The following is a 15,384-nucleotide window of genomic DNA, read 5'->3' on the forward strand; positions in this document are numbered from 1 at the left end:
CAATGTACATCTTGTTAGGAACGTGTATTTGGGTCGGGTCCATCTCTTTGAGTTTATTCGGGCATAGTCAACTTAATAGGCTATTATTTATTTGCAAATATGAATATTACATCTCAAAAATAAAAAAACATAATTAGCATCTTAAACAAGGAATCACACCCATTAACAACAGAAGTAAAATCAACATTTTCACCAAGGAACTTACATCTTTTATGTATATTAAAAAATGAACTAACACAAGTAAAATAACATCTTCAATAAGAGAATTATACTAATCAAAATTAAAAAAATAATAGGAAAAACTCTTCAATAGGTAAATTGCACCCCATAAGTAAATGTAGAATTAGATAACTACAAGTTCTCAAAAATAAATCATAAATTTCATGTTTGTTTCTAAGCAATGCTTACGAAATTTCCATCACAATTTAAGTAGTAAAGTGATTTAAATTGAATTTAAAAATTATAGAAGAGAACGGATTTTTATAATACACTCTCTCCGTTCATTTTTATTTATCCACTATACTAAAATAGATGTCTACTTTTACATGTAAGTTGTATAGTTTGAAAACCCAAGACATAATTTATCATTTTATACCTATTTTACCCTCATTATTAAGTACTCAAATTTATACCTATTTTACCCTAATTATTAAGTACTCAAATTCATTTATCATTTTATTTATTGCTTATTAAGAGTGTCTCAAGTCAAATATAGACAAGTAAACATGGATGGAGGGAGTAATCAACAAAAGAAATTATAAAAAGATTGACTTTTGATCTCAATCCAAAACTCTCATTGAAACCCAAGTTTTTCGATTTAAATACTCACAGATTTGAGATTAAAAGAGATGTTTAATTTAAGGGATTTTGAAGTTCTATTTTGTGTGTTCTCGCTAGAGATCACAGATAAAATAATAAAATAGAGGAAAGACAATATAAATAATAAAAAGATAAATAGAAAATTGGGAGAGCCGAAAAGGGAAATGACTGGTATAAATGAACTAAAAAGCACAAAAGAGAAACGGGAGTCGGAAAATATTCAAGATAGATTCAAACTTGTGTCTACCAACCATGATACCTTTGTCTAATTTGCAACTGGGGGTGACAGGATCAAATATTTAATTTAATTTAAGCAAATTGCAACATAAGTATATAAAAAATTTATCAATCTAGGGAGTGCCATGCCACCCCCACCCTTAAGGGTGGATCCGCCCCTATATATATATATAATATAGTGTTGGGTTGGTTTGTCTTAGTTTGACTTTTTCTATAGTTATGGTCGAATTATCTTCATTATCAAACCATAAAATTATTAAATTTTCAATTAACTCAATTTATCGGTTTGGTTCAGATTTATCAATTTTCTCTATAAACCCTTGCTTAGTATAATGATACTTTTGTGCGATGTGTTGGCGGAATGTCCGGAAAGTTACTTTAGCGGATGCTTATTGAGTTATTGTTGATGAGATGTAACATAAAAGTTAAAATTTAACTTTTTTATTTTTATCATATCTTCTTCATTGTGAATACCTCCTAAATCTTTGAAAACAGTGAGACTTAAAGAGATAAGCTGAAACAGAATAGGAGAATTAACAAAGAAAAGAAAAAAGGAATAGTGTAAACTGATCGAATCCGGCGAGAACAAAAGATGTGAGAAGACTGGTGAAAACAAAGATGAAAATAGGTAGATGCGTTGATAGAGAAAAGAAGTTGAAAATGTGTTTTGACCCTGCCCCGGTAAACCTCTGTCCTGCCCTGCCCTATTGCCATCCCTAGAATCCGGGAGTCCCGTGTGGAAGGGCTCTCGCTCAATGGATCAAAGGTACACGGGGATAAATAATAGTAATAATCTTCTTAACCCGTTGAACTCTGTTATTTCCAAATTGACCAATTGCTCCTTCTGTCAACCATCACAATCTTTTGGTCTCGCACTATTAAAAATTGTGAAAGTGAAGACAGCTTTAATATGATGGTTTATCGAAATCGTAGTGGCAGCCATCCACATTTTCAAAACGGTTGTTCTATATATATATTTAAAACGACAATTTTGACCCGTGACTAATTTTGAATATATTTTATCCTCTCCAAAATAAAATGTCAAATTTGATCCTCTGTCTCTGTGATTTATGTTCGTCACCCCTAACCATCCGAATTAAGTTCGTGGAAAACTCCCGCGTTAGAGAGAATGAAGGGGGTGAAACCAAGTTTAAAATTTGAAGTTATATTTCTATAATTTCTAGTCTCTTGTGGACAGAAGCGAACCCACGTGGGAGGAAGAGGGGTCATGGACCCTGTTAACTTCGGAAAAAGTTTTGTATGTATATATAGTATAGTACCTTGTAAAACAATTTTTATGTATGTATAGTATAGTACCTTGTAAAACAATCTTATAATTTTAGTTGTACACCCTGAAACGCACAAAACCTATTTGCGTGCACTGATTCTACTTAGCTCCTGTTTTTTTTTTTTTTTTTTTTTTTTTTTTAAGCAACGCTTAGCTCGTTTCTTCGGGTGTAACATATTGGGTTCAAATCCTAGTTGATGCATTCCTTGTGCTCTTTTTTCGTTTTTAGACGAACGTATGTTAAAGATGCATTAGAACAACACGCATCGCATGTAACGTGTATGACAAGAGGGTTGCTCAAATGGTAAGCACTTGCCACCTCCACCCGAAGATTGTTAGTTCGAATTACCAAGAGAGCATAAAGGGGAGTTCCTCCGGGGCCGGTGGTAGCAAGTTTTGGACCAACAACCTCAAATCTACAAGTGGTGCTAAAACTCTTTTTTTTTTTTTTTTTTTTGCGCAGATTGCCCTTCATTTGGGGTGGTCTTTAATTTTTGTCCCTCAAATTGGTGATTTTTAATTTTTGCCCTTCGCCTAATACCCCGAGAGAGTGGGTTCGAATCCCAGCTCAGTTAAAAAAAAAAATCGCAAGGCAGAATTTGCAAAATGGGCAGAATTCTGCCTTAAAGCAGAATTTTGCAAATCTAGCCATGCAAGGCAGAATTCTGCCCATGCAAATTCTGCCTTTAAGGCCCAAATTCTGCCTGAAGGACAAAAGTTAAAGACCACCATTTTGAGGGGCAAAAATTAAAGACCAACCCCCAGCGAAAGGCAATCCTGCAAATTGCCCAAATACTCCATCAGAACGCACAGTGCATCACTACACCAATTGGTTTATATTTAACCGTGGCACATCAGCTAATTTGGTGGGATTTATATTCTGTACCATTTTCTTAAACTTTCAACGAGTTGGTATCAATGTAAAAAATCTTTTAACTAATTTTTGTTAACCTGGTGTTTTTTTTTCTGCCTTAGTTGCTATTTGAATTTGTTAATTTGATAGTACTAAAGATAACATGGCCATTAATTGATTCAACATAAAAATCATACGAATATGGTTATGTACTTTCCTATCCTTTTCTTCTTTATTGGATTGACCATATAGGATTTCCTTTATCCTACAAATTGGTATGTATCTTAATTCTTAAAGGAGGAATTTTAAGCCATTATAAGAGTTGTGGAACAGCTAACATTTACGACCAACAAAAACTGAAATCATGTTCTTTTACTTGCATCCCTTGACGTAATTAGCTAACCTTCTGATTGTTTAAGCATCCCCCTTCCGATATCAAGTGTTATAGTGATTATTACCATTGTAATTATTCTGGCCATAACTATACATAAATTGAAAAATAAATTAGAATTGACAAATTAATAATGATCTATTTTAAGTGTACAGTGTTTTATTACAAAATGGGTAATGAAGGTATAGCGCCAACTGCGCCATAACAGACTACAAAGATTAAGTGGCGTTGTCTTTGATCGTCTTTACTTGCTTTATTTTACTATGACATTGCTTGATCAACATCAAGGTTAAAAAAGAGACTTTGGACGTCTAATCTAAATACATAAAAACGAGCCAACTATGATAACATTTTGTGGTCTTCACTATGGCTATATATCGTTTATACCGATTGACATGATACACACACAACAATAATAATGTATCCGGTGTAATCTCATAAATGGGGTCTGGAGAGGGTTGAGTGAACACAGACCTTACCCCTATCTTGAGAGATAGAGAGGTTATCGTGAAAAATTTACGAAGGTTATGTAAAAGAAATTGCACGGCTTGTCCTTCAAATGGGCTGGTCTAATATTTGTTTAACTATTATTACCTCATCCTCCTATTTCTAAAGGGCTCGTTTGGTTGCCAGTTAGAGTTATACAATGGATTATTAGCAATACATGAATTAGTTATGTAAGAATTAAATATGCAATGATTGATAATATAGGAATTAATTGTACAGTGATTAGTAATGAAGGCATAGGGATTAGTCATATAGTCAAACTTCTCCATAATAGCAGCGTTTGTCCGGAAATTTCATTGCTGCTATAGTGAGGTGTTGTTATGTATGTATACTGACATTTGATGTTTAGATCTCATTTAGCTGCTATAAACAAAAGCAAACAAATAATTATTTTTATGTACTTTTATGTTATAAACGAAAATAATATACTTATTAATTTTAAAATCTCAATTTATTTTCATATCTCATTAATTAAAAATTAAAAACACTATAAATTACTAATAATTCCATAACTAGTTGTACCATACCGATAAAGTATTAAAATCTAAGGAACACATACAGTTAAAATTAATTGAGAATTTAAATATTTCAAGTTTAACGTAACAATTCTACAATTGCGGATTGTTTCGTAAATTCCAGTCTATTAGTGATAATATAAACCTTGAATTGACAAAAAAATTTGTTCAAACTTTCAACAAAAAGGAATTCAGTAGCTTTCCCTTGAAGATTGTCTAAGAGCTTAATGGCTGACTCTTCTATCTCCCAAGTAGCAGCAGTATGTTGAGGTAGGGCTGGGCATAAATACCGAAAATTGAAAAACCAGACTGAACTGAACTTCAAAAAACCAAAACCGAAAGAACCGAATCGAACTAGTTTGGTTCGGTGTTTGGTGTCCACCTTCAAAAAACCGAAACCGAAACCGAAATAGCCGAACCGAAGTTTGATAAAACTGAACCGAAGAACCGAACGCCCACCGTAGTTTATTCTCTTCTTGACAAGTATATTCTCTCACATTTGGTGAGAGCTTGGAGAAATTTGGAGCTATATTGATGTAAAAGCTACTCGAACCAATTTTTTCTTAGTAGTTTTAATTATTTTGCCATTTATTCTATGAAATCATATTAGAGTTGAGATACTCTTAGGTTGATTATAGTTTTCTACTCTTGCAAAGCGTAGTTATTCATTTTGTAATTGATTTCGTTATTTTCATTATTAATAAAAAAAATATTTTGATTTCAATTTATCAGTTTTATGTTTTATTGCTTTTAAGAATATGAATTAGTGTAAATGGAATCGCTTCTAATATCATATCAAAAAAACTGAATTGAAAAAACCGAAACCGAACTTCAAAAAATCAAAACCGAACCGAACCGAACTAGTTTGGTTCGATGTCCACCTTCAAAAAATCGAAACCGAAATAGCCGAACCGAAGAACCGAACGCTCACCCTTGAGTTGAGGTTCTTCATCAACACTAGTATGTACATGACATTAACGATGATTACCATAATTTTTTTTTTTTATACATAATATATTTCTTACAAAATATTATTACACAATATTTGAGATGACTGTTATAGAGAGGTAATTTTACATAGAGTGTACTGCTATAATGAATGTCACTGCTGTTACAGGTAGAATGTTGTTGTAAAGAAGTAAAATATAACATGAAAAATCGGTTCCGAAGAAAATCAGGCCGTTATAGTGAAATGTTGTTATAAAGAACGACAATTATAGAGAGGTTTGATTATACATGAATTGTAATGTTGAGATTATTTTTATTGAATAATTAGTTTGTTTTAATCATACAATGTATAATTTTTATAAAATATCGTAATTTTTTTGTAACACCCCGTAAACTTGAACTAGGTGTGAATGTGTAAAACTCTAGTATTAAGATGATATTATATCTATATTAATCCATTCTTGATGAATTCAGGTGGAAAATGGTCGTTTTGAAGTCAAACCAACTAGTGAAGTTCTTAAGGCCTCTTAAATTCGCCTATGTTTTGGTAGGTCTGTCTTCTGGGCGATTTTCATGAAAATGTGTTGCTAATTTGGAAAAACTTCCTACATGAAAGTTGTATCTCTTTGAAATATCTTTCCAACGGCAGGTCGCCCAGCCCAAGCAAAGTTACGTACAAAACGTTATGCCCGTTTTACTGAAGCCTGTCTTCGCTGGAAATTTGTCCTGTGTTACGGTGAGACGTTACGAACCGTAACACGTGTTACGGGCTGTAACATGGCACCGTAACGTGTCAAAAAATACCAGAACTCTCTGGAAATTTTCACTAAAGGAAGGTCCAAAGAACGGTCCGTAACACGAAGGACGGTCCGTCCTTCGAGGGCGTCCTTTGGCCCGTTTTCACCAGAAAAATATAAATAGGACACTTGTTTTGTTTATTCATCCACTTCCTAAACAACCCTAAGGACGAAAATCATTCCCCCAAGTCTTCAAATCAAAGGTAAGGGCATCCTTAACATTACTAATTCATTCTAACATCAAACCCATGATTCTTAACATGATTTTTGTGACCAAAACCTAGGGTTTGTAACATAATTCTTTCCAAAGTGATTCAAGCTAGGGTTTGGGTGTTCTTCATTAGAAAAGTGATTTGTTAAACCTTGTTTAACAAATTAAGGTATGTCTCTCTTTTAAAAACCTATTTTGAATGAAAATCACTTTTTGAAACTATTGTTGAAAGTATAAATTTTATTCAAGATTCTTTAATGAATGAAAGGAAAAGCAATCTTTTCATGTTTCTTGAATTCTAATTCATGTCTAAATGGTGATTAATGTGTGTGAGGGGACAAACCCACATTAAACCTAGATAGTAACAAACTCTATAGATGTATAAGATATTATGAATGTTTTCCTCTATGAGAGATGCTTAGTAATGCTAGTTAAGAGTTGGTAATGACATTCTCATTGGTGAATTGGGACATGGAAATCTTTGTAAAAAGGTTGTGCGTTTTCAAAACATTGATTGGAATGACTTATTCTTTCGATATGCAAAATGAACGTTTATGTTATTGATGGTGTGACTACTTTAAGACAATTTGTGAATCGGCTTCTATGCTATGAACCTTGTTGTGGTGTTTGGCCTAGCTACTCGGGAGGAAGGGTAGCCACTATGGATCCTAGTGTATCATTGCCTAGCCATTCGGGAGGAAGAGTGGCCACCGCTGGGTTCGCTACCCGGGGTGTGATTTATGCCTAGCTATTCGGGAGAAAGGATAGCCACCGCGTACTACATAGTCCGGTGTGGTTTATACCTAGCTATTTGGGAGGAAGGATAGCCACCGAGAATTATATATTCCGGTGTGGTGCACTATGCGCGATATGCTTGATTCTTGGGCCTATATTGGTATGTGTGACATTCTTATTCTCTTATTCTCTTATGGAATTGTTGATGACTATCTTAATTGATTAAAAAGGCATATTTGAAGTTGTAATTTGACAAGAGGCTTTATAAATGGATTTTGATACTTATTATTGAGATACATAAACTGAATAACTGTTCTTACATCGCTCTCACCTGACTGGCAAGACTAATTTCTTTATGTATTATGTACTCTATTTTCTTATTACTCATTGTCCCCGAGGCACTCACTGAGTACGAAGTACTCAGGCATACCATTATTGTTTTTGATGGTATGTTAAGTAACGGAGAAGAGCAGGTTCTTGATACTCTAGGCGTTTACGAAGGACTTGTTGTTGCTGCTGATTTGGTGTGCCCACACATTCATTCGTGGGACACTCTATTTATTCAATTCCATTTATTTATTTTAGTTTCCGGGCTGCGTCCCGATGGGTTAGACATTTACTCCTTATTCTTAGAAGCTCCTTAGTATACATTTAAATTATAAAGACTTCTGCTGATTTAATTCATGTATTTATGATTTGTTACATTTAATTTATAAACTGTTGGAGGCGAATGTTGAACCTGGCGGGTTCAAGTATTATTATTGTGTTGTTTAGGTTCTTCCGATGTTGTTCATGACGTCGATGCCGGTCACGTCTAGGGTGGGTTTTGGGGCGTGACATTTTTAAACAAAAAATACAAGTTTGAAGAGAGGGTATTCCTGTGATTTTGTGTTCTAATCCAAGTATTACTAGTATATGTATTAATTATTTCATTTTTTACCCTGCATAAAATAGTATTTCCTCAATTCCAATTAAAGTGTCTTAATTTCTTTTTTGGTATGTTCCAAAAATAGTTTCTTTTTTTATATTTAGTAAGTTAACAATTCAAACATTCTACATAGCAAGTTTAAAACCACAAGATTCAAAGGACATTTGAGTACATTACACACATCTTTAATTTAGGACCACAAGATTCAAAAGTCACTTTTTATTTCTTAAACTTTGTGGTTAGTCAAACTAAGACACTTAAATTGAGACAAAGGGAGTATAAAAATTTTCCCATAACTTATAAATGTATTAGTTATCTAGAAAAGAAACTATGAATCAAACATTGTATTAGCATTATAATGTTAAAACCAACCCAACATTATATGACAGTATAACTTATGCTAGGTTATATGTGGAGATCATTTTTGTAACGAAGCAAATGTATAACATTGAACCGGCAACCAAAAGGTAGACCGAAAGAGTTTAAAATGAGTAACGATTTTATGCTCGCGCGTAATCAAGAATCAAGATATTGACTGCGCTAGTATACTTCTTTTTATATACTCCTACTACTGCCATATACACATACCACTCGATCGATCTCCTCTAATTCATTCCTCTACACTCGATCTCCTCTAATCATTCATGTTTGAGTATTTTATTAGTTCATTTGATTCATATTGAAGCTTATATGAAAGAATCAAGATACATACTTTATTTGGTTTCATTCAAATTATAACGCAAATCACTACAGCTGATTATTGGAATACGACTACAAAGTCTTCCAAGACCTCTAGTTCATACTCATTCATTGGTTCATTCATATTGGATAATGAAGCTTCATCAAGAATCAAAATATTGACTGCACTAGTATAGTTCTCTTTCTCCTCTTCAATCTTTACACATGCAAAATCACATTTTCTTGAAAAGATACACTCCTACTACTGCCATATACACACACCACTCGATCGATCTCCTCTAATTCATTCCTGTTTGGGTTATTTATTAATTCATCTAATTCTTATTGAAACTTACATCAAAGAATCAAGATACATACTTTATTTGGTTTCCTTCAAATTATAACGCCAAATCGCTACAGCTCATTATTGGGATACGACTACAAAGTCTTCCAAGACCTCTGGTTCTTACTCATTCATTGGTTCATTCTTGGCAAATACTGAGCCTTCATCAAGAATCAATAAAATTCACTACGATTCAATGGAAAGCAACTGGCCGTTGTTCTACGAACTCCTCCAGGATGATTGCCCGATTTGCTATGAGAAGTTCCTCGTAGACGGATACCTAAATTTCGACAATGATTTGGCAGTCTACTTATTGAAGAGGTGTTGCTTACACCCCTTTCAGGTGAAATGCCTAATTAGATATAACAAGTTTTCTACTCGCAAATCTTCGAAGATGTCATGGGCGAAACCTATTTGGGAATTAAAATCCTTAGATTTTACTTTAGGTGCACAAATTGCTGTGCAGAGATAACTTACTAAACGGATCCAGAAAACTCCGATTATACTGTTGACTCAGGGGAAATTAGAAATTTTGAGCCATAGCGCGACGAAGATGAAGAGATGGAAGAGTACATTCAAAAAAGGAGATGATGAAGAAATCAACGACTCAATAAAGTCGCTGGAAAATAAAACATTGGTCGAAGAATGAATATTGATGCCGACTTAGATGAATTGAAATCCTTGAAAGCGAGACAAGCAACGATGAGTGTAGATGCAATGCTTGAATCTAATTTGCAAAGTTGGTTAGATGATTAAAAGACGGAGGAATTAGAAGATGAAGCTCTTAGTGGCCTAAGACCAATTTTTAATAAGAAGTTTATGTTTTTTTTTTCTTTTCTTATATTGTGTATTTGTCACACCCTAATCTTGATAGGGCATGATGGGCACCCGACTCTCATCAGGGTCGAACGAACCCTCGACATTCGCTCTATCAAAATCTGTCATTTCAAAATCTTTTAAAAACATGAAACTTTCCCAAATAGATGTCATTATCTTTATACAGATTATGAAAACCTTCAGTCAACTAAGTACTTTAACCCAATTGAAATCATCTAAAATACATGTTCTTTTAACATACACTGATGGTCCAGCTGACATCACTCTGTCGACATCTCGACAAACGTACCACAGGACGCTGTCTGCAAAGTCTCTAATATAGACAGAATACCATAATCACGAATACTCAGACTCGACAACACTTCGGAAGGAAATGGAGCTCGCCAATCCCACTGGAACATCTTCTAGCAATGTCTTCTACTCATCTGGGTGTACCTGCGTGGCATGAAACGCAGCCCCCGAAGAAAGGGGGTTAGTACGAAATATGTACTGAATATGTAAAGCATCACTGAATCATAAACAAGAAAAGGCGTAATAGTAAACCAGTTTAAGAGCAATCTGAGAGTAACCTGGAACAACATTTTGATCCGTGCCACGTAGTGCCTTACACAATCTTAGCATACTCCGCATAAGTACAGTATACACAAATTCTAAAATACACTATGAGAATATAGTATCATGACAGTCCCTTCGGACGGCCGGTTCCGACATACGTCTACCCTGGCCCCTTCGGGCATGCCGGTCCCGAAATGATAATGATGATGGCCCCTTCGGGCATGCCGGTCCAACATACGTCTATCCTGGCCCCTTCGGACATGCTGGTCCCGACATAATAATAATGATGGCCCCTTCGGGCATGCCGCGTCCGGCGTAATAATAATGATGATGGCCCCTTCGGGCAAGCCGGTCCAACATACGGCTATCCTGGCCCCTTCGGGCATGCTGGTCCCGACATAATAATAGTCTTGGCCCCTTCGGGCATGTCACTCGTGACATACGGCTACCCTGGCCCCTTCGGGCATGCCACTTGTGACATTTCTAATAATGATGATATTAACTCAACCTAATCCATAACTATCAATACAATGAAGTAATGCTAGGGGGTGTAAACATAAATTGCAAGCGAAATGGAATAGTAAAATCTCGCACCCCATTCGGAGTGATTTTGGAAAGTCTAAGAAATAAAATCTCGCATCTCCTTCGGAGTGGTTTTGAAAAATCTAAGAAATAAAATCTCGCACCCCCTTCGGAGTGGTTTTGAAAATCAAATTTTATGTTTCCTTTAGTATGAAACTAATCTTTCTTGAAATCATTAGTAAACCACAAACACGTTTCAAGCAAACCCGAGTTAGTATAAAAAGTTAACAATCATATGCCCGAACAGAGTAGTAGAAAACTAAATGCACGTAAAGCAACTTCTAAGACCCAATGCAAAAGTATACTTACCAACACCTGAAAACACAAGAACAAGTTTCGTGTCAATCCGGTTTAGTATGAGAAAGTTATGAACGTTTGAAGTACAAAACCTCCTACGAACTTTTCAGAAACTATTTTTGGAAAATTAAGACAACGATCATACCCAAACACCCTTTTCAAATATCGTTATGGACATGATTCGCTATAGAACTCCCTATGGACATTTCTAAACAATTCAAGTTCGCTTAGGCAATTTATAAACATTATTTACTATAGAAGTCTCTACGAGCGTTTCCAAAACGATCCAAGTTAGCATATGAAAGTGATGAACGCTATTCATTATAGGAACTTCTACGAACATTCTCAAGCAATCCGAGACCGTCTATGAAAGTTAGGGACATTAGCCAAAGGTTTCCTTTAACTATCGCACAGAAATAAGTCAAATAAAGCAATACAAAGAGGTCTTGGGGATTGTGGGCCCACCTCGGGTCAAGTCGAGGCGGCGTACATAAATCACGAACATTAGGCCTTGTGAAGTCACCCATGAAAGTTTCAGGGCAATTCGGTTCCGTTTGTGAAAGTTACGGATGTTTAAACTATTTTTCTATCAAAACATAACATACCTAATTCAATTACATTGAATGATTAGGGGTCAAAATTAGGCTCAGATTTCTAGAAATAGAGTTTCCCCCGAGGCTTGTATCATAACCTATTATGTCTAGGACATGCCAAAAGAAAGAAAGGTAAGGTTTTACATACCTTTTCCGCTTCTTACGCTTCTCCAATTTCAAGTTCCGAACTTCCCAAAATCTACAATTTGTCACAAATACCAAACATTGATTATAGGCCTTAAGAATTCAATCTTAACTCAGCACTTTTCTACAAAAATTTGGGCAGCATCTCCCCTATAAATACACCATCCCCGAGAAGCTAACTCGGCCAAAAATACAACAACAAATCCGAGAATTCAACTCGGCCAAATTATCAACAATAATACCAACAATCATATCTCCCACTTCAACAATTTATTCAAAATACACTCCAACATTAGTAGCTCTTTTTACATAATTCAACAACAATCATCTTTATTTCCAATTCATAATTGTTCACATATTCAAATACAATTCCGAAACCATTCAACAATATTCAAGAACACTTCAACAACCCGCACAACGTTTCAAACGGCCCAACCAACACATACACTACTCGAATTCTTCCAAATTCACCAAGAACATTTACAACACATTTCCTTTCTTCCATATTCGTGAAGTATAGCAACCACACGTTAGCAATATCATTCATGCAAGCATAAGAAATCATATTAAAATTGCATCAACTTCTACAACAACCCTCAAACAATTCCAATGTTAACTTAAACCATTAATCCTTCATTTGCACCATAGAATCTACAACAACAACAACTAAAATACTAAATAAAATTAATTCATCACTTCTACACAAACAACCATCCACACGGCTTCAACCCAACACCCATATTTTCATGAAATTCATTCATTTCTACATTCTACAACACATACAAACCATCCATAACATATGCAAGGAGATTAATTCTTACCTTTTTCCCTTACTTTCTCACTTGGCCGTGATTGTGAACTTGCAACAAGGAGAGATTTTCTTGCTTCAACAACCACTCCATGTTAAAGAGGACCTTCCATTTGGTTGAAATACTAGGAGAAATAATTTTTTCTAGATCAATTTCCATGAAGCCAATTTTCTTGGCTTAGGGCCGAATGCCCTTCCACTCTTTTCTCTTTTTTTTTTTGTTCTTTCTTTCTCTCCAAATGTCTTGAATTAAAAAGATGACCTTTCATATATATATATATATATATATATATATATATATATATATATATATTGTTCTTACGAGCATGTGAGGGGCACATGCCCTCTTCTCCATTTTTCTAGAGTTTTTTTTTTTCTTGAATTCTTCTAAAATAAGCAAAGAAGACTAGTTGTCTTCTTGTATAAGCTTGGTCCATATATATTCATTACATGGCCATAAAAGAGTGGGGCCCACACACACACACACACACTCCCACGGCCAAATGGCCCCTTCATGAATTTTCTTGAACACTTTGGTCCTTCAAGAACATTCTTGAACACTTTGTGAAATTCCCATTTTGCCCTTAACCTTTCTCAATATTTCCATACTAATAATATTCATAATTAATATCCATAAACAACTTATGTATTAAACAAGATCAAAATGTAGCCGTGCCCTTAACTCGTCGCGATTATCTTAAAACATCCGAACGCACAAACTGTGGGATATAACAGTATTATCCCTAAAAGGCATAAAGTTTTTTAACTTCATATGATAATGGTTTTTTTTATTATTTATACTAGTAAGGATTAATTAACATGTTAGCCATGTATTTGTAATACAATTCATTAGATGTTAGTGTATAAAATTTTATTTAGTAATATGAAGATATGAGTAGTTTAATTCAAAATTCTAATATATATAGGCTTTTTGTTTGGCAAAGCTACCAAAAACTGCGTATTTTGAGAAACACTTTTGTTAAAACAGTTTTTCTGAAAAACAACTTTGGAGAAAAACAACTTGTATTTGACCAGTTTGTTTGAAAAGTGCTTTTTTCAGTAAGTGATAAGTAGAGTGTGTTTGACCAATCTTTTAAGTATCATGACCTGTTTTACTATTAGAATTTTTTAAGCAAAAAAAATCATTTTAAATATTATTATGAAAACCATTTGAAGATACAATAGACCTTTGCGGTCCGGCCTTTTCGCGGACCCCCCGCATAGCGGGAGCTTAGTGCACTGGGTTGCCTTTTTTTCATTTGAAGTTATGTGAAAAGATATTAACTCGTACTTTTTTCAAGGAATAATTTGTTATTTTAGACAGAGAGAATGAGAAATAGAGGAAAATGACGGTGTAGAAGAAAGGAAGAAGTAACTTGTATCTATAGTTGACGCTATTCCTAAAGGAAAATAGAGATAGAAAAAAGAAAATAAAAGGAAAAGAAACGGCAGAAAAAAAAAAGGAAAATATTAAATTTGATATGTATATATGTGTGTGTATACATGTCTTGAAAATTTTAATTTTTTGCTTCTGCTTCCAGGTAAAAAGTAAAAATTTATAGCATCCTTTAAACAGCAAAAAAAATTGCTTCTACTTCTCCTCAAAGCACTTTCTTTTGTTGGCCAAATACTTCAAATCTGGAAAGAAAAAAAAAAGTGCTTAATTCTAGCCTTCAAAAAGCTTGGCCAAACAGACTCCAAGTAAGACAAGAAGGGGCGATTTATAAGCATGGTCTTAGAAGATGGTCTTGAACTTTTGATTTCACTTACCCAATGGATAAAACTTTAAGTTTAATAACTTTTGACTTTTGATCTTGAAGGTTTGTCTATGGGGGAAACTAGGGTCAAAAGTTTAAGAGCATTCATTTCCAAGGTCATTGGGTGTAATTTCTCGATTAAGAAGTATTTAAATTATTCAAACACTTCTACCCAGAAGCGGCTCAATGATATTTACGGCCTAAAGCCAAACTTTATTGAGAGACCTCTCTCTATATATATAGATGGAATTTATATTTTATTTATTTGAAATTTATGTTTTTAAACTTGTTGAGACACGTGATTCTTTTTCTTCTTTATTGGAGACTAATTCACTTAGAGTACACTTTCCCGTTCTTTTTTTCATTTAACTTTTTCATTGTTTGTCAAAATTTTATGAAGATTGTCTTTTGAGGTTGTATTAAGATTTCAATCATTCTCTTTTTTTAAGTTCAGTAACTTGATATATATATATATATATATATATACTATTTTTGTGTTGCACGTGTATCTCATATCAATTAGTGTAAGCATTTCAAATGTTATAAATAATTTTTTAATAA

At 34.2% G+C, this 15,384-nt stretch overlaps 1 long non-coding RNA gene across 1 annotated transcript; it reads right to left on the reverse strand.

Annotated features, from left to right (window-relative positions):
• Positions 1–10,211: 10,211 nt before the first annotated feature.
• On the reverse strand, positions 10,212–13,301 carry LOC132638173 (uncharacterized). Its single transcript, XR_009581619.1, has 3 exons — positions 13,080–13,301; positions 12,263–12,313; positions 10,212–10,522 (listed from the first exon to the last, which is right to left on the reverse strand). It is a non-coding gene; the product is annotated as an uncharacterized LOC132638173 (long non-coding RNA).
• Positions 13,302–15,384: the final 2,083 nt, after the last annotated feature.

This window comes from Lycium barbarum, chromosome 4, assembly GCF_019175385.1.
Source record: "Lycium barbarum isolate Lr01 chromosome 4, ASM1917538v2, whole genome shotgun sequence".
NCBI lineage: Eukaryota > Viridiplantae > Streptophyta > Magnoliopsida > Solanales > Solanaceae > Lycium > Lycium barbarum.